Raw genomic sequence first — 27,564 nt, 5'->3', positions numbered from 1 at the left:
TTTATGGATGAATACCTCCAAAATTAGGCCCTTAAGGTGTTTCATCAGCTACATTTTAAAAGTAATGAACTCAAAATAAAAATTGCCAAACTAATTAAAAAAACAAAATGCCACAAGCAAAAGTCAGAAGAGGAAAAAAGGGGAAAACAACAATTTTAGTCCACCCCTCCAAACCCTATCTCCTTGAGAACACTAGTTAAAATGTTAAACCTCTGATTAGACTAATCAAGTAGCAAAAAGAGTGGTGGTTCACCTTCACAGCAGCAAAAAAAGACAAGGGGATCAGGGCCTCCCTGATAGCGCAAGGGGTTAAGATGCAAGCTATCAAGCTATTGGCAGCCACTGAAGCACGAGTTCAATCCCTGGCCAGGGAGATACCCACATGGCGCAGCAGACCTCTCTTGACTCACCCGCTGCTCCCCTCAGCAGTGTATTTCAGTCAATCCGCCTGTTCTGTTCCCCACTCTGTCTCTGGTGAATCCTCTTACCCCCCACACCTCTGGCCTGTATCCCATTTCTTATATGCAAAAATAAATAAATCTTTAAAAAAAAAAGACAAGGGGATCAAACTACACATAGAGCAAAAAATTAGAAAGATGACTTCAGCCAGTAAGCTCTAAAAAATAGAAAATTGGCAAATTCCTATGGAAAAAAAAGCACGTTACCATAAGTGACTCATAAAAAAGTAGAAAATCTGAAGTGTTCTATGATGCTTGATAAAATTAAATTAGTGGTTAATGATCTTCCCACAAAGAAAGAAAAATAAATGGAATTTCAATCAAGGAATTCAATCAACTCTCCTAGGAAAATAAAACCAGGAATAGTCTCCATTTCATAAATAAATATATAGAATCTTGCTACCAAAATCAAAAGAGAGAAAAGCTACAAATGGAATCCAACAATGTATATAAAAGATATACCTTGTGATGACTATATTTATGAACCAACTTGACTGGGCTAAGGGATGCCCAGATAGTTGGCAAGATATTATTTTTTTATGTATTATTTAAGATGATGTTACTGGAAGACCTTGCACTTGGTTCAGGGGGCTAGGTGGAGTGGGCCACGGTCACCATATGGGGACGCACCACCAATCTGCCCAGGATCCAAATGGAATATAAGGTGAAGGAAGGGTGAAGTCTCTCTTTCCTTTTGATCTATGACATCTTTTCCTGCCCCTGACATTGGAGCTCCCATTTCTCGGAGTCTGGGCTCTGGACCTTACTTATACATGGTTGGCTCTCCTGATTCTAGCCCTTCTTACTTGGACTAAATTATACCACTGACTTTCTGGTTCTGTGGCTTGCAGACAGCAGATCATGGGATTTCTTGGACTCCATAACCATGGGAGCCAATTTCTATAATAAATTGTTTTATCTATCTACATATATCCTATTGGTTCTGTTTCACTGAAGAACGCTGACTAGCACATGCATCATAGCCAATCTGAATCTATTCCAGGACTGGAAGTAGAATTTAACACCTAATACTACCATTCACCATTTAACAGATTTAAAAGAGAAATTACTTTGTCATGTCAATAGATGCAGAAAAATCATTCAAAGAAATTCAATGCCCATTCACAAGTATCAAAAATTTTTTAAAAAGTAAGGAATTTCCTTAAGTTGCTAAGAATTCCATCAAAAAATATATAGAAAATATTCTAAATTAAAAAATAGACATGTTATATAGAAAATCAGGAGCAACATAAGGATGGCCGCCAGCATTACTCTATTTCATTACAATAAGAAAATTTAAAAATATTGTGGTGAGTGTCAGCTTGTCAGATCAAACACAAACATCAGAGAGCTTGCCTGGTATTGAACTTTATTAATCGTTCAAAGGATAATGGTCACCACAAGAGGCAGGCAGATCATAGAAAATTCTGATTCTGCATCACAGCTTCCCAGTTCTTTCATTATTATGACAAAATGATCATCAGTACAGAATTGAGTTCCCTAATGAGACACACTGTACATCACCTACACAAAGAGGCGCAGTTTCCACCATAAAACATCTCTGAGGAGTCCAGAAATGATATCACTGAGACTGACATTTTCCTTTGGGGCATGGCCCATAAATCTATAAACACCTGGTTTGGTTACCATTAAAAAAATAAAACTAGACACCCCACTGATTAGGAGAAAATTTTGCACACAACACTAATGATAAAGACTGATCACAAAAATCTATAAAGAGCTGATGGGACTCAACAAAAACAAAGTAGATAACCCAGTCAAAAAATGAGCATAAGAACTAAAAAGAAACTTCTCTAGGGAGGAAATGCAAATGGCCAATAGGCATATGAAAAAATGTTCAACATCACTGTAATCAGGGAAATGCAAATCAAAACTGCAATGAGATACCATCTTACACCAGTGAGAATGACACATATTAAAAAAAAAAACTAGCAACGACAAATGTTGGCAACGATGTGGAGAAAAAGGAACTCTCCTGCACTGCTGGTGGGAGTGCAAACTGGTCCAACTACTATGGAGAGCTGTGTGAAGGTTCCTCAATCTGCTAAAGATGGAGCTTCCATATGATCCAGCAATTCCACTCCTGGATATTTACCCAGAGGACACAGAATCATTAATTCAAAAGGGCACCTACACCCCTATTTATCGCAGCACTATTTACAATAGCTAAGCTATGAAACAATCCAAATGCCCCAAAATAGATGACTGGATCAAGAAGATGTGGTACATATACACAACGGAATATTACTCAGGAATCAAAAAAGATAAACTCATGCACACTGCAGCAACATGGATGGAGCTGGAATGGATCATGCTCAGCGAAATAAGCCAGAAAGAAAAAGAAAAATACTGGATAGTTTCACTCATAGCAGGAATTTAGAAAATGTAAATAAGGGATCAGGAAAAAGACTATAATAAAGTAAAAATCAAAATCAACAAGCAACTATAAAAGAGAGACACACTACGGGGGGCGGGGGGAGGGAGTAGGATCAAAACAAGGTGGGTGGGAATTATATGTGGACTATAACCAAGATGAAAATGCATACATTGTGCAAAATGAAAAATGATGTAAAAAATATATAAAATGAAAAAAATGAAAACAAAAAAAACAAACAAAAAGCAAACAAATCAATTCAGCCCAGTCATTCACAGAAGAAAAAGCTGATCATAAACACTGATCATAAACACACATCAAAAAAGTTGTCAACCCTATCAAAATGAGGGAAATGCAAGTTTTAACACCAATAAAATACATTTTACACCATCAGAAATGTAAAAATTAAACTCTAACAGTACTATCCTTTGGTGAGAATACAGGACAACAGGAAACTTCATACAATGGTGGGTGGGATGACAAGAGACTCCAATCACTTTGAAGAATAATTCCAAATTACCTTTAAATCTGGAAATGTCTAGACTCTCGTCAGCCAACCTTCCACTCTCAAATACATATTCTAGATATATATGTGCACTTCTATACACTAGGAGAGCCCTAAAGAGTATGAAGAGCAATCAAATGTACATCTGAAATGTACATCACCAAGGAAATGGATAAGTTGAGGCAAATTAATACTACAGAATGCAGAACAGTGAAGCAAATGAACAGCCATCGCACAACACATGGCTGTAGTTGGATGTCAAAAACAAAATAGGAAAATGAGTCACAGAAAGGCATATGATACCATCACACCATAGATGGCATGATGCCATCTAAGTAGCAAAATGTAATCAATGACACACAAGAAGTTCTCAGGAAGAACTTCTCTGTATGGGAATCAGGGAACACAGTAGAGAAAGTGACATTTGAGCTGGACTTTGAACAGAATTTCTAGAAAGAGACAGAGCATCACATGTATGTAATTGCAGTCCAGTCTGAGAAAACCCTATGAGCAAAGATAGGGAGGTTCTATCCATTTTACAGAGAACTGTCTAACTGAAAAACAAGGCATGCAATTAAAAAATCCTAAGATCAGCGATAAGGCTAGCAGTAGGCTGGAGCCAGCGAACCAAGAGACCCCGCAAGGTCAAACACACAGGCAAGAAAATCCCATTATCCATATCCTAAAGGGACCTCTGCTCCTGTCTGCCTCTCCTCCCCAGTCCTTCCTCTCTGTTCATCTTCCCCAACACCATTCTGGTTCCCATTACTTCAGAAGTAACAGCACCTGATGCCACATTGTCATGGAGAGTCTCCCTTCGAAATAAGTGAAAAAACAACAGCAATAATCTATCCAGCCCAGAGTGTTCAGCAAACTCCAGAGGCCAGGAGAACCCAGAAAGAGCCCTGTGTGCCAGGGGCACGTCCCTTGAGTGAGGACCTACATGCACACTATATTTCAACACAGCTCGAGAAACAAGCATTGGCTTTCCCACCTATACTCTTTCAGCACATTGTTTTGAACATCTAAGGCCAAATAGAGTTGGGTCTTCACAGGGCCCTACAACCAATATCTTTGCAGGGCTGCTCCTTCATCCCAGTGGGAGTTATCAGTGGAAATAGCCAAATGATGTTAGACGTGATTAGCTACTTATTTTCATTTTGCAGAAGAGCCATTCAGTGTTCACACAAACACGAGTGCTTTTAAACACCAAAAGGGAACTGTATTGAGTTAAAAAAAAAAAAACCCTCTTAATTGTGTTGGAAATAGTTTTCTGTTCAAAGTAACATTTGAGATGTACACATAAAAAAATCATTGGCAGAAAACCAACTTACCCTTATATTTTAAAAAAAAATGATTTCTCTTACCTTTTCGCGTCAAACTAACATTAAGATATTTAAAAATAAGAACAGAGAAAATATGTTTTGTGCAATATGACTTGAAAGAAGAGCTCTGTGTTACCAGGAAACCAAAGGGACAAAAAGGGCCCTTATCTTCTCTTGTTATTTTTATATTTTTATCTGGAAGATCTTACAACAAATTGACCTCATCTGAACAAGAATATGGATGCTATTCTTTGTGAGAAATATGATGTTACTGGCCTGTGATCAAAAGTAAGCAATGATGACTTTTAACTAATCCAACCATAATCTTTTGTCCCGCATGGAAAGCATTCTGGAATGACCATTTTTATAGTTTTAAAACCCAGCTACATATATTCTACTGCATTTGATAATCCCTTTTCTTCCAGTTACATGATTTATAATTGGCATGTAACATTGTATTAGTTCAAGGTGACTGACATAATGATTTTTTTGACATAACGATTTGATACATGTATATATTTTGTATAAAGATGTACAGATGTATATATTTTAAGAATTATTTTATTTATCTATGCATGCAAGAGCTGGGGTGTAGGGCATAGGTGCAGGGGGTGAGAGAATTCACCAGAGACAGAGTGGGGAGCAAAACAGGTAGGTAAACTGAAATATAATGCTGAGGGGAGCAGTAGGCGAGACAGGAAAGGTCTACTCCACCATGTGGGTTAGCTCCCTGGCTGGGGATCAAACTCATGCTGCTGGGGCTGCTGATAAGCTTCATAGTGCTGAGACTTAACCCTTTGCACCATCAAGGAGGCCCTGTATATATTTTCGTATATAACGTATATGTATTATGTATCTGATATATGTATACATTTTGGATATGTATATATATTGAAATGATTACTACAATAATTAGAGAACATCCATAATTAGTTAAAATCCATCACCTCATAGTTAGAATTTTTTTTCTTGTGATGAGAACTTTTAAGACCTTTCTTTGCAACTTTCAAATGAACAGTATAGTTAACGCCAGTCGCCATGCTGCCCATTACAGCCTCAGAACATATTTATCCCATAACTGAAAGTCAGTATCTTTTGAACACTCTCAAGCACTTCCCCGCCTTTGGCAACTACCATTCTGTTGTACATTTCTATGAGTTCAGTTTTATTTCAGATCCCATCTACAAGTGAAATCTTACAATATTTGCCTCCCTCTGACTTATTTTACTTAGAACAATCCACATGCATAGTGTTCTGTTTGGAGAAGATAACACCTGAATTTGAAAACAAGCCAAAACTTTACATTATCTTACTCTCTTCCAAGTTCAATGTTTTACAAGTTCAATGTTTCTTTTTACATCTTTAAAAATCTATGTATCCTTTGACAAATAACAACAGTAAAATTAATCCAAACTACAGTATTGACTACTGTATGAAGATTCAAAAATAACAATAGTAAAATTAACCCAAACTACTTTATAACATTTTCTTTTTGTGTGTATTTTCGAATTGTTACTGCCACTTCTGTTCAGTTTAAAGAAGCCCCTCTAACATTTCTTGCAAAAGTGATTTAATGGCAAGGAACTTCTTTGACTTTTGCTTAACTGGGAAACACTTCATCTCTCCTTCAATTCTAAATGTTAACCCTGCCTGGTAAAGAATTCTTGGTTAGAATTTTTTCCTATTAACACTTTGAGTATGTGATGCTACCATCTCATGGCCTCAGACATTTCTACTGAAAAAGTCTGCCAACAGCCTATGGGCTTTCCTTTGCACATGACAAGCTGTTTTTCTCTTCTGGTTTTAAGATCTTCAAAGATCTTTAAGATCTTAAGATCTTAATATCATTCTTTAACTTTTTTAAAATAACAATGTATCTTGGTGAGAATCTCTTTCTATTCCTCTTACTTGGAAATCTCTGGGATTCAAGTACTTGAATGTCTGTTTCCTTTCCCAGATTAGAGAAGTTTTCCCCTATTATTTCCTTAAATAATTTTTCTGGTTCTTTTTTATCCTTCTGGTGTAACCAGATCCCCAAGGACTCTGCCGTGGGGCAAAGTCGTTTTGTCAGGGCTGAGACACACCAGCCTTAGCCCACCACCTGTGGGTGCTCCCCACCTCCCAGGTCCCCAGCAAGACTGACAATAGCAATGGTTCCAAGAAGCCCACCAGCCTGCCCTGACCTGAGTGCAGGCTGGCCTGGGATCTTCCCCCTTTTATTTGTAGCTCTAGATTTCAAAAATGAATTAATCAGATACAAGCAAATGGACCAATCAGGTGAGAATTAAGTGGACCAACCAGGCTCAAGCCCACTTCATTACTTAATTATTTGGATTGAAAAATGAGCTAATTAGTGCTAAACAGCCCAATCAGACACTCAGGATCGAAAAAGGTCCAGTCAGGCTTGTAGGTGAGTCAATCTGCAGGCAGCCTCTGAAGAGAGATACTACTCCCTATAACTCTCAGACAGGTGAGGGATGGAGTTCACATCACACAGTCAGGTTTCTCTTGCTGAGAGGCAGGGTCACCAAGGAAGAAGCAGCAGCTTTTCTAACATGTAATTCACAGTCCAACTCCCCATGCATGACCTTTGCAACTGTGCCCACATTTGCTGAACCTCTCTGAGCCAGTTTCCTCACCTGCAAAATGTGGGCAATAGCGCGTATCTTGCAAGGGCATACAGAAGTTAGAGAGAATGTACACAGCAGCACTATGGCTGATCAACAGTAGCAACCAAATTATTAATATAGGGAATGGCTCCCTCATAACCTCTAAGAAGTTGCTTGGCAATGTCTTCGGGCCATGTTCCATTTCACAATAACCCATTTCCTTGTTAAGCCTCCCTTCCCCACTCTTTATACCCAGAAGAGATGGTTAATATAGATTCTAATTAGGTTTTACTATAAAGAAAGAGGGAAGGGGCAGGAGGCAGTTTTTACATTAGCTTTCCTCCTGGGTTTACTTACTTCATCTGCCACAAAATATCCTAAGTCCGAAGATGAATTTAAAGTGTGAGCTAAGAAAATGTAGCTGCAATAGTACCCTGAAATGCCTATGCTTTGAGTGTGTATATCCATATATACATAATTTTACATAGACACAGATATAAAATATTTATTACATATAATTTTATATACATAATTACATGACATTATATTTTATTTTTTAATGAAATTAAAAAAAAATAGCTGGCACCACCTCAGGAACTAGGGTCATTCAGAGCAGTGCAAAGTTCCCTGCCAGGATTTCAGAGCATTAATCCCATCATTTTACAAATTAAGAAGCTGAAGCTCAGAAAGTTGAGGTGACTTGTCTGAGGTCACCCAGTTCAAACTTCAGTGGCATGTCTCTCCACCCACTGCTGGGCACTGCTGGAGGGAGGAAGGGGGCTGGAAAAGAGGCCCAAGAGAACTGAAAGGTAGCCACGCAGAGAAAATGCTGCCGTCACATCCTTGCATCCCACACATGGTTACTCTGGTGAAAGGAAACTATCACCTCTGAAATAAAGTATAGTGGTCAAAGAGCTTAGAATTCAGCCTGGCTGAATGGGTTTAAAATTCTGAATTTGCCACTTTTCCATTTGTGTGTCCTTGAGAATATTACTTAGCCTCTTTATGCCTAAGTTTCCTCACTTGTCAATGAGGAAAATACAAAGGGCTGTTGTGTACACACATATAAAGTACCTAGAGCAGTGCCTGTATAAATGGGTAGAGCTATTATCATCATGACCATCATCATCACCATTATCACCATATCATCATCACCGTTATATCACTATCACCATCACCACTACTCACCACCACCCTCCACCAACACCACCACCATCACCATAATCATCACCAACTAACACGCAAACTTCCATGACACTTAGCATTTAATTTTGTTCTCTCCTTTACCCCCAAAGACCATAAGAATGTCAGTAGGATCTCCATAAACTGTTGATGGGTATATTATAGAACAAACACTTTTTGCAGTAATATCAATATGGGAAAGATCTTGACCACTGGCCAAACCTTAAACAGATCTGAATAATTAGATACGTTAGGTCATAGATCAAAAAATAACATTTTTTTTACCATTATTTGTCTTCTGTTCACAGATGGAAATTGAAATTTTATTAAATTTTTTTCCAGCTTTATTGAGACATAACTGACATATAACCAGTCTCTGAAGGAGAAAAATTTCAAATAGGACTGTTTGACTACAGAAAAGCATTACACGTAGATCTGGGACAGAATGCTTTGAACACATGTTGGACAGATTTTATTTAGTTGTACATAAATCCTTTAAAGCCTAGGGGATAAAAGATAAGAAAAAGAAAGCAGGAAATCATAGCCATGGGGAGATTGGATGATGAGTACAGAAAGGTAAACAGAGAAATGACACTGTAGTACCTGGGGCAGGAAGAATCTGACACAACCCGAACCTGCATCTGACCTTGTCTAAAACTGCTGCTTCTTCTTGCATGGTTTCAGCAACATGCCCCTTAGCCTGAGATTCTTGGGCTCACAGTCATCCCCAGTAAAAAATATGGAGGGCTTGAGTAGTGAAGGAGGCCGCTGGCAGCTTCTACATCATTCCCTAAATGACCTTCACCCCAAGTTATACCTGAGGTCTAGTCCTAGAGCAGGGCTAGAGAGCCAAGTGAAGAGTCTAGAAAGTATGGGCTCTGCCCTGAGTAGGACACAAAGGGACATTATATGACTTGTTAGAAGAGATGGCAGCAAGCACAGAGCTGGCCTGCCCTGGTTAGGTGCCCAAGGCATGGCCTGATCCTCAACCACTGATGAAGCCTCCATATCACACGTAGCACCGAGCCTGACACAGGCAACTCTAGGACAAAATACAGGCCAAATATCCAATCTGAATTTCTGATTTTGATTCTCATTTCTAGAGCCTAACAAATCAAATTGAGTTAAGGTCATGCACTTACAAACTTGGGCCAGTTTCCGGTGTCATTGGTCTGAGACTATGGAGCTCATTCTCTCTATGATCATGGTCTTCAAGACCAACAATCAGTCCAGGATAAAATGCAAGCTGCTGTCCCCAGAAGGACAAGGACCCGGGAGAAGAAAGTGCACTGTTCTACCATAAATGAGATTTCTACTGGCCCTTTCTTTTGCCTGTGGAGCTAAGATGTTTTTAAAAGTTTGGGGGAAATGGGAGTCACCATAGTTACAGTGGAGAAGCAAGCACTGAGGAGACTTGGGTAGACAACTGACTCAGCCACCAATTCCCTCTGTATCTCAAAATGAGACAACTTACTCCACCACTTTGAACCTGTTTTTCCTCATCCACTGTAAGTTTTCTTAAAAACCTTTTTCCAAGTTCCATCAGCTGATATTTTGATTGTTTGTTCTGCTCTCAACTTACAAAATAACTTCTTTCCTACATGGGCAATAGTCAGTAAGAGCTGGCAAGTAAAAATATAGAAATGAATGGCCAGGCTGATAATAAAACATGATTCAGATACAGAATCAGAAAACAGGAAAGTTCAGAAGCCAAAGATTAAGGAGTTAAAGATCAGAAGTCAGGCACCAGGGAGCCAGGGGCATGAAGAACAGACCCAGAGGTTCAGTGAGAAGATACCACAATCAAAAAGACAAGCATCAAGGGAATTCAAGTATGAAATCACATCTCAGCGAGATGATAGGTTAGAGTTTGTCTATTCCAAGTCGGAAAATCATAAGATAAAAGCCAGTGAGTGGTAGGAAAATGGGGAGATACTAAGAAAATCAAACCGGAACAACTTCTCCTCTAAAACACATAGTCATGATTACATTGGCCACTATGGAAACTGTGGACAGTGTCTGGTGAAAATGGTACTTTCGTTTCCTGATAGGGGTTCACAGAATCTAAGTGAACAAAGCAAGAAAAAATTCCTGCATCAGTCCGTTCAGGTCCCCTGAGGTCCACACCGTTTGTGACAACACGGATGGAACTGGAGACGATGGTTAAGAATGTCAGATGGGGGCCTCCCTGGTGGTGCAAGGGATTAAGACACAGCACTATGAAGCTATCAGCAGCCACTGAAGCACGAATTCAATCCCCGGCCAGGCAGCTGACCCACATGGCGCAGCAGACTACTCCTGTCTCACCCGCTGCTCCCCTTAGCAGTGTATTTCAGTAGATCCACCTGTTCTGTTCCCCACTCTGTCTCTGGTGAATTCTCTCACCCCCTGCATCTCTGGCCTGCACCCCAGCTCTTGTATGCATAAATAAATAAATCTTTAAAAATAAAAAAAGAAGAATGTCAGATGGTTTCATGTAAATGTGGAATGTAAAGAAACAAAGAGGGTGAGTCAAAACAAATCAGTAACCAATCCTAGAAATGTCTACAGAATTGAGGCTACTGGAGCAGGAAGAGGAGGTGAGAGCAGGAGGTAGAAGGGGGATGACAAACTGGGGTGGGCACCTCAATGGTGGGTGTGGTGTGGTCACATGCATCTGAGGACGTGTGACCCTATACCTCTGAATCACTTAGCACTGTAAGCCAATGTTGCCTCAATAATTTGTTTTGTTAAAAAAAGAAAATCTATGAAACCAAACAAATAAAAGGTCTGTGGCTGAGATACAGGCATTCTTGGGCTCTTTTTGGACATAGCTTTTGCTGCCCTTGAGGATTCTTTCAAAGCTCCCAGGCTGTGCCTCCTTAGGCATGCCCTCTCCTCTGTCCGTGCCCCACACTTAATACAGAGCTTGGCACTAAGAGACAAAAGCTTCTACATTATTCCAACAAATATTTACTGAGCACTTGCCGTTGGCCAAATACCAGACTAGAAACTTAATATAAAGGTATGCTGAGTGCTGCTAAAAAAAATCCAGATATTTGCAGTTATTTTCTGAGCCCACCTGAGTTCCTTGCTACTATGCAATCTAAAGAGCAATATTGAGCCTGCAGAGGGACAGGTGCCCAAACCTGAGTCCTCCAGGTACTACACCTCTAGGTACAGTGAGTGAGAAAAGAATTGGGTTCCGATTCCAGCTCTGCCCCTAACCTACTTTGAGAAGGCCGGCTGACGCTGACAGAAATCCAGGTTCTTGGCTTTCGCTTCTGCTGTGTGGACTTAATCTTCCCTCTCAGCCTCCTTCACAAGATGTTGGGAGGAGTCAGTGAACTTATAGCTGTGAAATCACTGTGAAATACGGTCTCGCTGGTGACAAGGCAACACTCAGCAAACATGGAGGCTGCATTGGAGTCAAGGCTTCTGATTCAGCCTCCTTCCCTCACCCATTTCTTGTCAGTCAGCCAACCACAGCCAACCAGGCGAATTTTAAAGGCCTGTACAATCGCATCTGGAATTCACATACCAAGCTTCAAATAGACAAGGACAATCTGATTTGGAAATAGAGGGAGTGGACAGGTAGTGTTCTCTCTGTGAAAAATGAGCACTGTAGAAACAGCCTCGCTTCTCCCGGAGATGCCTGATGCTCGTGGGTGATTTGTAATGCTTTCACTGAGAAGCCCTCATCCCCATGAACACATTTTGAAGATAGAAATCAATCTTAACAATATAACAGGGAGAGCAAATCTGTTAGGAAAAAATGAAGAGGAGAAAAACCACCTAATTCTAGAATCCCTTTCTACTAGATAAATGGATTCCAGGGAAGTGAGGCCCCATCCATATTTTTCCCCCAGCCTTACCATTTACTGAGCACTTGCTATTGCTGAGACTGAAGAGAGAGAGTGTCGAGCCAGCCCTTTCCAGTTCAATAATTTAGGCCAGATGCCACCAGAGAGAGACAATCTCCTTTGTCATCTTACCTCAGGGCCTACTCACTCCATCCTTGGCATCATGTACCAGGTCAGTGTTGGCCCAGAGAAGATGAAAGCTAAGACTCTTGCAGTGCCAGTCACAACTACATACCATGCTACAGGGGGCATCACTGCAGTGGCAAGGCTGCTACTGGTCTTGGGCATTTGTGATGTTTCCCATAGGGCAGCAGCACAGAGGATTAACTGAACCTCAGACCAAGAAGGATTCTGCTTCTCAGACCTGGACCTGGAGAATCATGTCACGACCACACATACTGATGCCTGCAGCTGGAAAGCACCGCCAGACATGCTGTCCTGGGACTCTCGCTAGTTTCAGGTGGAGGCAAGTTCTCAAATAAGGTAGAAATCAGTACTTCCTAATTTAACAAAATGGAGGGAAATCAGTAAAAGGTATTTGGGAGTGGAAGGGTGGAAAGACACGCCAAAAAATCCAAGTTGACGTCCACAGAGCGTGCTTACTCCTGGTACGCTTGCTCTTCCTTGCTCAGTTGTCCACATCTCTTACCCTGTTCCGCTACCTGGGGGCCTCAGGAGCAGTGCAAACATTTGCTACAGAACAGGTGTCACTGACAAAAGGGCAGGGCTGTTCTTTCAAACCAGTGTTGTCTTCCTCATGAACTCTCCTCACACTGTCTCCCAGACCCTCTCCAGGGGAGCCAGGGGGACGAGAAAGCTGGCCTCTTTCCCAACGCCCTTCCTTCTGGCCCTCTGTATGTCCTAGGGGCTTCTCTCCTAAGAAAAGTGAATTCACAGCAGGTCTGGAAGAACAAGATCATGTGAGTTCACATCATTCCATGTAAAGCCCCGTGGGACCCAGCCTTTCAGCAGAGCCAAGCTGGACAGCGCCTGCCAGTGCTCCATGCACCAAGGAGGAGAAATGCTGGGGAGTGAGATTTCCCAGCATCCAAGAGGGAGGCAGCCCAGACTGGATGCGAAGGAACATGTTGAAGAAATGGCAAGGACTTCTGGAAAATCAGGAGAGCCACGTGAGACCCCACGGTCACAGACAAGCTTATCAAACTCACAACGCATAAAGAAGCCCAAAACCTGACATAAATTTAAATCTAAGACAACAAATATCCTGTCAAAATTCCACCCTGGTCCCTTTAAAATCTACAGTCCAATTCTCCAGTTGCCAATGGTCAATCTCCAAGTGGAGATAACACAGCCTGACAGTTTTCACTGCCGTGACCGGCATTCTCGGGGTGCTCCATGCATATTAATGGAATGGAATGCATGGCCACAAAATTCCAAATCGGCTGTGATTAATTCAGACAGTGGAAAAAGAGCTTTTTATATGTAAATAAAGACAAACCACAATTTCAGTCATGCCCACGCTTCCCAAGTATCCCTGCTAAATACAATTATAAACAAGGACTCCAGGTGGCAAATAAATGTGTTATCTGCAAACCAACAAGTCAGGAGGTGTTTTCAACACGGCATTATAAAAGCCCACTTGAAAGAATTTGAGATCCATCCCTGCCATTAAAGAGCTTTGCATTTTAATGTTATGTCTCCCATAGTCTGCAAATATTCTTTATTCAATCCCAAAGTAAAGAATAAATTTGGATAAAATCAAGATGACTGAATGAGGAAAAAATATATACTCTCAGGAGTTAGCTAAGGCAGACATTGGACTCAATTGGGAATGCAGTAAAGGACTGTCTAAGTCCTAAAGCACTTGATTAGAGGGTAAGGATAAAAATAGAGAATCAGTTCCAAGTTTGAATTCCGCATATTGTTAAGGCAAAAGATATTAACTCCTGATCCCATTCTAAAGCCCATTATTTCCTAGACTACAGTGTGGCAGGTTGAGGTCAAATTGCCTGGAGGAAAGAACATGGGCTTTGGACCATGTTCTAAACCCTAGTTCCATCTGTGGATAAATTGGCTTCACTCTCTTGAGTCTATTCTCTTCTTTGGCTGTCAGTGTCAATGGCCCTATTTGAAGAACTAAAATGGTGAGTCAATGAGGTAAATATGAATAAACTCCTAAGCCCAATGTTCATTACAAATTAGTTCTCTTACACTTCTGAAACTGATGTTTGAACTATATACAGGTTTTTCCCTTTCTGAAAGTAGAGGATTCTTATGAAAACTTCCACAGACCAAAATGGTATAAAGAGAAGGAATTATTAATTTGTACGAAAAAAAATTTTGCACATTCCCAGTCCCAAAAATAGCCTACTATCAGCCAACAATAAGAAATAAAAGGAATTCAGGTTGGAAAAGAAGAAGTGAAACTATCATTATTTGCAAATGACACAAAACCATGTATAGAAAACTCTAAAGACTCCACCAAAAAGCTATTCAAAACCATAAATGAATACAGTAAAGTAGCAGGTTACAAAGTCAACATACAAAAATTTGTTACATATTGATATGAAAATAATCAATGAGAAGGAAAAGAGATTAAGAAAACATTTCTATTCATAATGATATCAAGAAGAATCAAATACCTGGGGAGTAGCATAACCAAAAGAGTGAAGGATTCATACAATGAAAAATACAAGAGGGCCTCCCTGGTGGCACAAGGGGTTAAGACACAATCCATGAAGCTATGCGCAGTCACTGCAGCACGAGTTCAATCCCCTGCTGGCCAGGGAGGTATCCAAATGGTGCAGCAGACCTCTCCTGACTCACCCACTGCTCCCCTCAGCCGTGTACTTCAGTCACTCTACCTGTTCTGTTTCCCACTATGTCTCTGGTGAATCCTCTCACCCCTCCCCCACCTCTGGCCTGTACCCCAGTTCTTGTATGCATACATTTAAAAAATTATTTTTAAAAAAAGAAAGAAAAATATAAGACATAAGGAGATGGAAACATTCCATACTCATGGATGGGGAGAAATCACTAGTCATAATGACTATCCTACCAAAAGTAATATAAAAATTTAACATATTCCCCATCAAAATACTGACAATTTTCTTCAAAGAAATTGAACAAAAAATATTAAAATTTATATGGAACCATAAACCCTCTCAAATAGCAAAAGGCACTTCTGAGAATAAGAGAGAAAAAGAGACATCACTTTAACTGACCTTAAACTATATGATAAAGAACAGTAATTAAAACAATATGGCACTAGCATATAAAAATAGACAAAGGGATTAATGGACCCAAAAGCCCAGATATTGAATCAATATCTTATTAAAACAATATACTATTAGATGATGATTTCTATATAAAAGCCTTCTGTTTTTGTCTTAATCATATGGTCATATGTTAGTCTAAACTTTATAGGTTAGTTAGAAAATATCCCTTGTCTCCCTTCCCCCAGGTAACATCCTGTCCTTTGTTTCCCCTAGCCCTTAGTTAATCGTTCACCATGGTAAACATAGAAATATTAGTTTCAGTCACATAAGTTTTTGCTAGTAATAAATGACTATTCTAAGAACACTTTTATTTAGCAACTGCGCTTTCTTCAGAATAAATAATGTTACAACCTCTGCTGAAAGGCAAATAAACCCCTGGCTGTTCTAGAGGAAGATGTGATGATTGTTATTTTCCTACTCTAATACATATGCTTATGTACTCTCAGTTTGCTTGTAATGTATAAATAAAGGGCTGCTGAGACCCTCAGCAGGATGTCTGCACCCTGAAAAAAAAAAAGCCCAGATATAAATTCACGTATGTATCAGTATTTAATTCTTGATAAAGGAGGCATGACCATAAAATGGGGATAGTCTCATTAATGAATAGTGCTAGGAAAACTGGAAGACCACATGTAAAAGACTGAAGTTAGATTGCACACTAACTCCATACAAAAACAAATGCAAAATGGACTAAAGATATAGATATAAGACCTACAGCAATAAAATATATAGAAGAAAACATTGGTGACTCACATCATGACATCAATAATAAAGATTTTTGGAAACTTGACTCCTAAGGAAATAGAAATAAAAGCAAAAATAAAGAATTGGAATCACCACAAATTAAAAAGCTTTTATGCAGTGAAAGAAAATATAAGTGGATTAAAAAGACCTCCTACTGAGTTGGAGAAAATATTTACACATTACATAACTGACAAAGGGTTAATATCCAAGATATATAAAAAAAAGTTATACAATTTAACAGTAGAAATAAACTATAAATGGGCAGCAGATTGGAACAGACAATTCACCAAAAAGCATATCCAGAGGGCCAAAAGATACACGGAAAAGTCATCACTTTTAATAAGGAGGATAGATTTCCAAACCACAACGCGATATTATACCACACCCCTGATAACAGCACATGTTAAAACGATCCCCAATGAGGTTGCTGGAGAGGATGTGAAGAAAGTGGAACACAATTACACTGTTGGTGGAAACATAAACTGATGCTTTCATTTTGGAAAGCAATCTGGATTTACCTTAAAAAATTGAAAATGGAAATATCTTATTACCCAGTTACCCAGCAATCCTATCCTTGGGCATCTACCTGAAAGACCTGAAACTATCAACTCAAACACCCTCTGCTCACCAATGTTTACTGTAGCATTATTTACTATATCCAGGACATGGAAACCACCCAAGTACCCACAGAAAAAAGACTGGATGAAAAAGTTGTGGTATATTCACATAATGGACACTATTCAGCCATAAAAGAAGAAATGATGCCATTTACAGAAAAATGGAAGGAACTTACAGGAACTATGTATAGTCAAGCAAGTCTGAATGACTAAGACAAATATTGGATATTTACATAAGGACGATTCAACAAAGCAAAAATACTTATAAAAACTAGTAGATAGTAATAAATGAACTGAGGTTTCTGAGGTTAAGGGGGAGGGGGAGGGAGAAGGTAAAATGGGTAGAATGGATGGTGGCAGGGAGAAAAAGTTTTAAAATACATGAGCAGGGACACAGTTTTTAAAATAAAACAGTTGATAGAGGTAGGAGGAGGGTGTTCCAGGGTAGAAAGGAAGGAATTTGTTAGGTCACGGTGGCCAGGGAGCCCCTGAAATGTCATTAGACAAAATCTGACCAGAGTCAACGGGAATAATACTAGGAGAGAAAAGTAAATAAGTGTTTGGGGCCAAATTAGAATAATCTTACATATATTTTTATAAGTATGCCGAAATTCTGCCTAATTCCAACAGTTCTCCACTTGCAAAACCGATCTTGCCATCTCTCAAGCCAAGACCCAGAACTCTCTAAAGATCCCCCCCTTATTTTCTCTTCTCATATTTCAGAAAGTCAGCAGGGGGTAGACTTGCTGCGGGGAGTCTCATAATCTTGACTTTGCTTGGAAAAAAACAAATCACACCAAATAGCACAGAAACCCGAAATAACACCAACACATAACACACGCAGGCACGATGGGACACATCACACACCTACCTGCATGAGGTAGAAACAATGCACGTTCGCTCACCGCGAGCACACGGTGGGGGCGCGGAGGTGGCGACGGTGGGGTGCTGGGCCGGGGTGTGAGATCTCGGGGTGTCGGGCCGTACAGGAGCGGGGTGCAGAGGCGGCGAGCAGGGCCATCCGGGAACATCGCAGGGTCGCCTGAGCGCAGCAGGGCCGGCAGGTCACTGACCGAGGCCCTCTGCCGTGTCCGTCTGTCCGTGCGTCTGGCGTCGGGTCGGCAGTGGCTGTGGAGGACTGGCTGCCGCGGGGGGCTGGGAGCAGACAGGGCGCTGGCTGCCTCGCCCCCCACAACCCCCCCCCCCCCGCACCAACCACGCCCCAACCTCGCCCCAACCTCGCCCCAGCCCCACCCGCTCACCTCCCGCCCCGGCCTCTCGCGAAGGCGCCGCCTCCGCGTCTCGGGCATCGCCGTGGGCGGCAACGCGTCAAGCGGCCGCACCGCCACGGACAAAATTTGGGGGGAAACTCTGTAAATGGAGGCCCTTCGCGGCATCTCGCCGCCTCCCCGGCCGGCCTGTGACGGTGGCGCTTCGCGGCCCCGAAGCCGGCGCGCGGCCCGTTCCCGCCCAAGGCCTCTCCTCACGGGCACTGGGCGATGCTCGCGTCCTCGCGGGCGGCTCCCAAGGGGCTTCGTTGCCCTCTCGGGCGGGCGCGTCCCATAAACCCTCCCCCACCCCCCTCCCCCCTCCCCCCTCCTTGGTGACGCAAGGGGTTGAGCACCACACTATGAAGCAATCCGCAGCCTCTGCAGCACGAGTTTGATACCCGGCCGGCCAGGGAGCAGCCCACATGGCGCAGCAGACCTCTCCTGTCTCGCCCGCTGCTCCCCTCGGCAGTGTGTTTCAGTCAATCTGCCTGTTCTGCTCCCCACTCTGTCTCTGGTGAATCCTTTCACCCACCCTGCACCTCTGGCCTGTGCCCCAGTTCTTGTATGCATAAATAAATAAATCTTTTTTTAAAAAAGTGAAAATGCTCTTCGGGTTTCTTTCCATTAGTGAAAACAGATAATAATGTAGCTTTGTCATAAAAGTGAAGTAACACAGGGCGAACTTTCAAAAATATGGGGATGGCAGATAAAAAGATTGATATTTAGTGAAAACACTGCTGGGCTTATTAGTGACTTGGTTCTCACAGCAAGTCACTGCACTTCCTGATACATCCGCTTTGTCACATGCAAAATGGACAGATAATAGCTGAGATGTTCTCTGGCAATAGAGGGGAATCCAGATTGAAATATGAGACAGATGAAGGTACTAGAAGAGAGAGTTATAATTAGGGTTGTAGAGAAACATTAGCTTGGGGTCCAGAATTGCTGAATGGGGTCAGAAAGGCTGACCTTCTTGGGATCCAAAGATTCTGGATCAAACAGGACTACTTTGTATTATACTTCAAGGCTGTTAGGTGGGGGATGTGGTAAGGGAAACGATGCAGAAGAGATAATCCCTCTCCTCTGAAATCATGTCTGCTAATTTCAGATGTGCCCGACAAAGACAGACATGAAACTACAAAGCACTAGGACTTCACTGGCTCATCTAGGTCAGAATTTATAATGGTGTTCCTAGGTGTTCCCCACACACAAAAGACAGACAACAGACACGAGCATCATAGAAGGTAAAGACTGGCAGTCAGTGTTAGAAGTGTGTTGGTCTCCCACTCACCTTCAAACACACACACACACACACACACACACACACACTTACTTCTGTGCTCATGGTGTCTGGACAGAGGTCCGTGGCTCTGCTTCTAGTACTATGTGTCCTCTCTGTCCATCAATCCACTGTCCTGAGGCCTGTCTGAAGCAGCAGCCAGTCATTTCAAGTCAATGAGCATTGCACAAGCAGCTCAGGTGGGACTGGATAACGGGCTCACTGGGCTGAAACAATCACAGTCTCATCTTTAAAGTGCCTGGGCTTCAAGAATGTGCATCCTTCAAAAAAAAAAAAAAAAAAACACATTTAACATCAGACCATAAAACTTGAGAGAAATGACTTTTCCCCCTACCTTGCACCTCTCCAAGCATAAAAACACACAAACACCTCCCCTATTAACCAACGAAAATATCACACTGGGACGATTTCAGAATAGGATCTGAAAAGTAATAAAGCATCTTTTCACATACTCTGCCAAAGGACAATTCTCACCAGTCATTCTTAAGGACTCTGCCTCCATGAAATAGCTCCAGGCCTCATAGCCTCTTGGGGGCCTCTAGGTGGACAAAATCCTGATGAGCTCAGTCTCCCAGGGCCCAGGGCTCCATGTGCACAGATGCCCCTGCCTTCACATGGACAATCTTTCACACACGCTCAGCCCCGACCATACTCCTGCTGGCTAATTCCTCCCCATCCTTAGATCTCAGTATGATTGTTCCCCTCCTCCAAGAAGACCTCCATGACCCCCCAGGTTGGTTTAGGTACCCTTCCTATGTGCATCTTCACCTAGTTTTGCATTACCCTGCTCTAGTGTAGTTGTGTTTTAATTGATCGATCTTCTTCACTCAACTGTGGATTCCTTGAGGACAGAGACTCTATCTCAGCCTCATACAGTGTGGCACAGAGATGTGCTCAATAAATATTTGTTGAAAGAATAAGTGAATGAATTCATGGTTGAGGTAACAAACTATTTAGATCTACTAAGGAACAATCAATATGTCTGGTGAAAGGAAAGCAGAAGTATCCAGATGTGAAAACTGGGTACTCTTCCTCCAGTTGACAGCCCAGGTGACTAGCCATGGATGAGTGGGCAGTGCCAGAGGACAGAAGAAAGGGTCATAAGACCAATCAGCTGCACTTTGTAAGAAAAGTGGGAAGGGAACAATAGAGCACCTACATATATCCCTGTGAAGCCCAATAAATGCTTGTAAGGATAAATGTTATCAGCATCTTCTTACACATAAGGAAACTGCTGCTCAGAGAAGTGTATAATGTGTCCAGGAAATAGCAAAGCTGGTATTGGAACTTGGACCTGCTGATGCCAGAGTTCACACTTTTCTTCATTCTGCCTCATTACATCTCATATATTCATAGATTTGGATATTTACTTTCACATTCTGGTTAGCAAGATGCTAGCTAGCTAGGAAGCTGGGCATCTCTGTAGCTGACATGGAGTGGTGGAATTGATTCAATGAGCAGATGAATAGGCATTCATACCCATTGCGTAGGGCTTGCAAAGGGCTAGTGTTGCCAAAGATCTTCTTGTCTTTGAAAACAGCATCGAAGAGAAAACAAAACAAAGTTCAGAAAAAGGAATACAGAGAAGAGTCAAGAAAGCCTCTGTTAGATCGATGATTGATAAAATTATTTGAAAACATCACAGCTCACATCCAATCACTCACTGAAAATGCATCTAAAAAATAGGGACATCTTTAACTGTCATTATGAACAGGGCCATGTCACGGCCACAGAACCCCACCCATCTATCAGCAAATAGCCTCCTGCCTTCAAAGACAAAGGTATTGAAAGTCAAGAAAAAAGCTTGGAGGAAATGAAAACGCATCCAATTCCCAGTCAAATGAAAATGGTATGGGCCCAAGGCCAAAGAATATTCTTGGCCTGATGGTGTTCACCACCCTAAATTTAGTCAACTGGTGAGCTTTTTAAAGAAGCATCTTATTCAACCTTTTGCAAGCCAGAGATTTACCTCCTAATGCACAGCTTGCATCCCCCTGAAGCTGGAACACACTGTCCTTGGCTTTGTCATCCATGGAAAAAGCAGTGCCAACAAAAGCTCTGCTGTTATCACCTAGCTCTGCTTGCCCGAGCAGTGCCTGGAGGAGGTTGTTTAAGGCCATTGCCAAAAGGCTCCCTTCTCCCAATAACTAGTCTACTCTACCTCTCCCCCCTCCCATAACTGCTGGCTCATCTTAATTCTTATCATCAGAGATTCATTCTTATGTCTTCATCACTCTAGTTCCAGAAATCACCTCTGAAGATGAGAAAATTTTAGAGAGGATTTGCACATTCATTAACATTACCAAGGTCTGTACAGATTCCAATATAGCTGCCTCATTTGATCTTTGACAACACTGTGAGGACTGAGAGGCAATATGGAATTTTGAAGGAACACGAAGTTTAAGAGTCCACTTCGCTTGTGCACCCAGGCAAGCTTCCAGCACCTTATATGTAAAAAATGGGATCATGTTATCTATTTTTGCTCAATAAATGGTAACTAATATTCTATTTAAGTGGCTATGAATTTTAGCAATTTTTAGACCCAAAAGAACTACACAGTTAAATGCACAATTCTGGACCCAGGTAGAGAAAACAGGGACTATGCTGGGGAAAGTTTTGGAGAATTGGTGAATAAAGGTGGTATCAAGACACAAGTGAAACGATGGAACATAGAGGGGTGTCAGAGGCAGGAGCCCAAAGAAGAGGGGACAGGAAGGAGAGATGCAGATCACCCAACTGACCTAAGGCAAGGATGTACATGTAGCCTATCTTGTTTCAGTTCATCTGTGGTCCCGCCTAAGAACTAGTGTCATTTTGGCAATATTGTATCAAAGAAAAAAGGTTGGGAATCTTCAAAATCATATCTCATATTCATTAAGCAAAATTGCATGCCAAAGGATGATCAAGATCAAGGTTTCATGAACTTGGGGTTACAATGAGATTCTCCCAGACTTTAAGACTGGAAAATATCTTAAAACCAGAACTAATAAAACTCAACACATGACTGAGGGGTGCTGGCAGTCAAGTGCAAAGTAGCCCACCCTAGGGAGCAGGCGGTAAATATATTCTAGAAATGGAGAAGGAATCAAACAAGAGGAACTCACACACACTCACTGTAAATCAAAATGATCCATTAAGTTTACACACACACATACTGTAAATCAAAATGACCCATTAAGTTTTCAGAAAAATGAAAGAAAAGTGATACAAATTTTAGTACATTTCATAACATTCTTCAATAGTAGTTGAAGAGAAATAACATCAAACATTTCAAAACTCTATGGAAAAATCATGTCCAACCCAGAATTCTATATCTAAACAAAGATCAAAATGTAGCAAAAAGTAAAGGCATTTTCAGGAAAGGATGTGATGGAGGTGGAGAAGTGATTGCTAGTTTAAGCGTTTGGATTTCATTCTCAGAGGTGGGAAGACACTGGAGGACTCCAACAGAGAAACAGCATAATCCAATTTATGTTTTGTCTTAGCCTCCATTTTATCTGATATTATTATATCCAGAATATAGCTCTTCTGGCACTGATATTTTTCAATGCTTTTGCTTCAAACTGTTTGTATGGTTGAATCCAAAGTGCCTCCTATAGACAATGCAGAGTGGGATCATGTCTTTCTATCCAGTCTGGTAATCCATTCCTTTGATTGCTCTGAATCATACAGTCACATTTATTGGTTGGACTGTCAATTACCATTCTGCCTTTTGTGTTCTATATATCCCATACATGCATCATTGATATGTTTATCCTTTATTCTCTTTAGTGGATATTTCCTAGTGTACCATTTCAATCCTTTCCATGATTTTGAAACTTTTTTGTTAGTTATTTTCTCAGTAGTTACTCTAGGGTCTACAATATACATCTTAACTTATTAGAATTAGCTGCAAATTTATACTGACTTCATCTTAGTACAATAATAACAAATCATCCTATATTGCTCCATTCCCTCTCTCATTTTTTTAACAAGAGATCAAAAGCGAAAAGAAGTTTAATAATAACACATATATCTGCTGAAAACATGGCAGAAACCCAACAAAACTGAGTAACTCAAGAAAATGTCTCTCCTTTTGGGTTATTGTTACATATCTCAATGCCTACACATACATACGCAATTAGTCAAAAGGCCCATCAATTGTATACAAACATACAAATCCAACAATACATGTCTGTAATGTTTTTGAAAATATTATGTCTTCTGTGGAAGAGAAGACATGAGATCACAGATATATTTCCAGTTATTATTTTTTAATATTAACCTTATTTACCAGTTGCCACTTAGGTCCTCCTGCCTCCCCATCTGCAAGCTCCGCCTGCAATTATTGCTGGCTCCTCATTTGCCCAGACAAGCTGGTCCCCACTGGATATAAACCAATCAATAGATCTGCCTCTTGCCTCCCATTGGCTTCACTCTTTCAGTTGCTGCTAATCTCTGCTTTTCAGGGACACACTTGGCCTGTACCCTGTGTCAGTTTATTTGCTACTGACATACACACACCCAATCTTCATTCATTATTTAAGCCTTTCTTCCAGCTTCCTTCCTGAAGCAACTTGTAAATGAGCTTTCAGTATCAAATCTCCCTGCAACCAATTCTAGATCTTTCCCTTGGTTCCAGCTTCCAGACACTCACCCCAAATCTACAACTTCCCCATTATCTTTTGCTTTTTATCTGGTCTTCTTGTCCTGTTTATCCTATACCCAGTCTCTTTGTCCCAGTTACTACTTATATTCTGAAGCCAAAAATTTACCTGAATATCTGTTTGTACTGGTTATGACGAACTTGTCCTTCACACATTGTACCTGGCATCAGCAACAGTATACAGAACAAAATGAACCCAAAAATAAAGAGATCCTTAGTAGTGCCTTTACAATAAAGTATCTGAAAAAGAACAGAATTAGACTACAATTTTTAAAAGCTTGTCTAAAAGAGGGCAAGAATCCACGAAAACAAAGGTTTTGATTAATTTATCACTGTATCCCCAGCAAATCAGATAAAAGAGGTCATTTATATGATGAATGACTGAATTAGATTTGTAGTGGTGAACTTAATGTAGTATATACAGATGTTTATTTTTATACCTGAAACATATATAATGTCATAATGCAATATTACTTCAATTTAAAAAATGCTTGGCATGTCATATATTTTCTTTAAATATTTGTGGAATGAATGAATGAGTGAATGAAAATTAGGCTCAGTACAGTTCAGTGGACAGCAATGATTAAAAAAATCTGTTTGCATTTATACTCCAGTTAGTCACAAGTTCTTGATATAGTGGTTATACTGTGGTATCATACATTATCTCTAAGAAATTATGATCTTACCAGCTTGGGATAATGCATTCATTTATTTTTTTCTCCAGTATATACTCCCACCTCAATCTTAAAGATTTTTTTTTTTTTTTTGCTTCATGCTACCTAAATCATTTACTATCTTAAATTTTGTTCAGTATGCTGGATAGAGCTACTCCAAACCAGACTATATATTTAGCAGCTAGAACACAACCTTGCCTATGGGATTGAAGGCAAGATGGGAGTGGTCTAATGGGGGCTGTGTTTCTCTGAAATTGGTAGTATAGGTAGGAGGGTGGCCTGGGTGTTGGTCAGAACTGTTTTCAGGACAAGTATTTGTCGAGGCCTAGACATTATCTCCAATAATCACAGATGCTATTGATACTAACTTTATAAACACTTTCCTCTATGACCATGAAAACCTGTGTTGAGTTTTCTATACATACCTCTTGATGTGGGCGAGAATGTGGCATTTCCCAGAATTTGTGGTACAGTTAATCATCTTCCATCCAAATGCAAGAGCTTAAGGAGGTGTAGCTAGCTTGAGAAAATGGCACCTGTGAGGGAAAGGTAGCATATTGGAGCCAGATTCACCTATTTTTAATTTCTGACCACTAATGTAAGTAACTTCTATTCTCTTCCCAAAAGAGTAACAAAAATTGATTTATTTTAGCCTTGTCTGGTGGGAGACCAGAGTGCATTTCTTTAATAGGTCATATTATCATAATTTAAATTAATGTTCCTCCATGGGTTTTAATATGACCATTTTTATCTCTTATGATCTTTGCAGAAACGTTTAAAAGGCTGAGATTCAGGATTTAGGAATCCCTGAGGTAAAAAGGTGCTACATTTGATTAATTTTGTGTCACGCGTTTGGGTGTCTGACATTCTTCAATTTGATTTTAACCAAGAAAGGCACCAAGATTATAGCCATTGCCGCCACTCATCGGACACATTTGGTCCTGGGATCCCTTCAGGGTTTTTCGGAAACTTTTCTTTATAAAAGTAACTAAATGAAAAGGGTGAAATGAATAATAAGTAATTTCTACCAACAGTACTTTCTACCATTGTCGTATATTCAAATAGCTGACACATCACAGTAATCTAACTGTAACCCCAGGCACAAGAACACCTGACAACACCCCTCTTGTGCCCCCCATCCTAAACCCTCCCCTAATCTCTTTCAATGTCTAATTTGCATCTATACTTTACAGCAATGACCAGACTTAATCCTTAATCTGCTTTAATGTGCTGCCTATGAATGGAGGGTGGCATGGAGGCCCCTTACTTGATTTGAAACCCATAAATCAAAGAGTTGTGAAAGAAAGGAAAAGGAGGCCTCCCTAGTAGTGCAGGGGGTAAAGACACAGCACTGTGAAACTGTCCACAGCCACTGCAGCATGAGTTCAATCCCTGGCCAGGGAGCAAACCTATATGGTGCAGCAGACCTCTCCTGTCTCACCTGCTGCTCCCCTCAGCAGAGTATTTCAGTAGATCTGCCTGTTCTGTTCCCTGCTCTGTCTCTGGGAGTCCTTTCACTCCCATGCTTCTGACCTGTACCCCAGTTCTTGTATGCATAAATAAATAAATCTTAAAAAAAAAGGAAAAAGTCAAAAGATGACCTAAGAGGTCACCTAATACAGTCTCCTTTCTCAGATTTGAATTCATCATAGAATTCCCCCACAATAAGGGGACAGTGCAGCTAACTCCTCCAATCAGACAAATCTAGATTTTTAGGAGCTTTCATTCATTTAACAACCTGCTGAACAATACCAAGTGAGACAGAGTTCCCAAAGTCTCAGTTCAAATGTAAATTACTGAGAACAGAGCCCTCAGAACTTTCGTGATTTTCAGTTACACCTAAATTAAGAACATCTGAGTGTTCACTGAAGCCCAAGAGTGTTAACTGCCATGATTAGGGGAGTGAGTCTGGGCTAGACCCAGCTCTCAGACAGGAAAAGGAAATGAAATCAAAAATAAAAATCCCCAGAAGCACAGGAGGTATATATAGGGTAGGAGGAGGGGGGAGCCAGCGGGGACAAAGGGTTGAAGCAAGTGCATAAACACATTTAGGCAGATTGTTCCTGAGCAGCAGGAAACAAGATGGCGTCTCAGTGACGATCACTAGGCTAGGATGAGCAGGAACCACGCCAGATGGCAGAGCTCATGCCAGCCCATCTGCAGCCTGAGGATAGATAGCTGAGATGAAAGGAACTTCATGCTGGATCAAATTCTCGACTAATTTTAAGATACTTAAGGAAACTTCCCTTTGAAAGTCATCAATTCAGTTTGTATTTTCTTTCTGTTTCACTTTGTTTTTCTGGTATCTTTTCAAGTTCCTCAGTACCATCATTCTCCTCAATATCCCATGCCAACACTCCTCTCAACAAATCGCAATTCCCTAAATCTACTATCTGTGATAAGCAGCAGACAGGCTTCAGTGGAGTTTGCTGGTTACACCCACCTCACTGTTTCATGTAATTCAAAATGCAGCTGGCAAAACTGTCCAGTCTCTCATTTCTAAATACAAACTACCAAAGCCAGAAGTTGAATGAGCTAATAACTCTAGATATCAGTCAAATGTTCCTTCCATGTCTTCAGGAAAATGCAGCCTCAAAACTTGGAAGAAATAAGAAGGGAAAAGTCTCTTGAGAAAATTTTCCTTGAAGATTAGCACCGAGTTACACAGTAGTTTCAAGCATGTTCCAAATATCTACATAAGAAAATTTTTTGGCAGAGCCCCCTCATATAGAAGAGATAAAGATATAGATGGTTGAAG

The sequence above is a fragment of the Talpa europaea genome, assembly GCF_964194135.1.
Source record: "Talpa europaea genome assembly, chromosome: 12".
NCBI classification, from domain to species: domain Eukaryota; kingdom Metazoa; phylum Chordata; class Mammalia; order Eulipotyphla; family Talpidae; genus Talpa; species Talpa europaea.
This window is presented reverse-complemented; position numbering follows the sequence as displayed.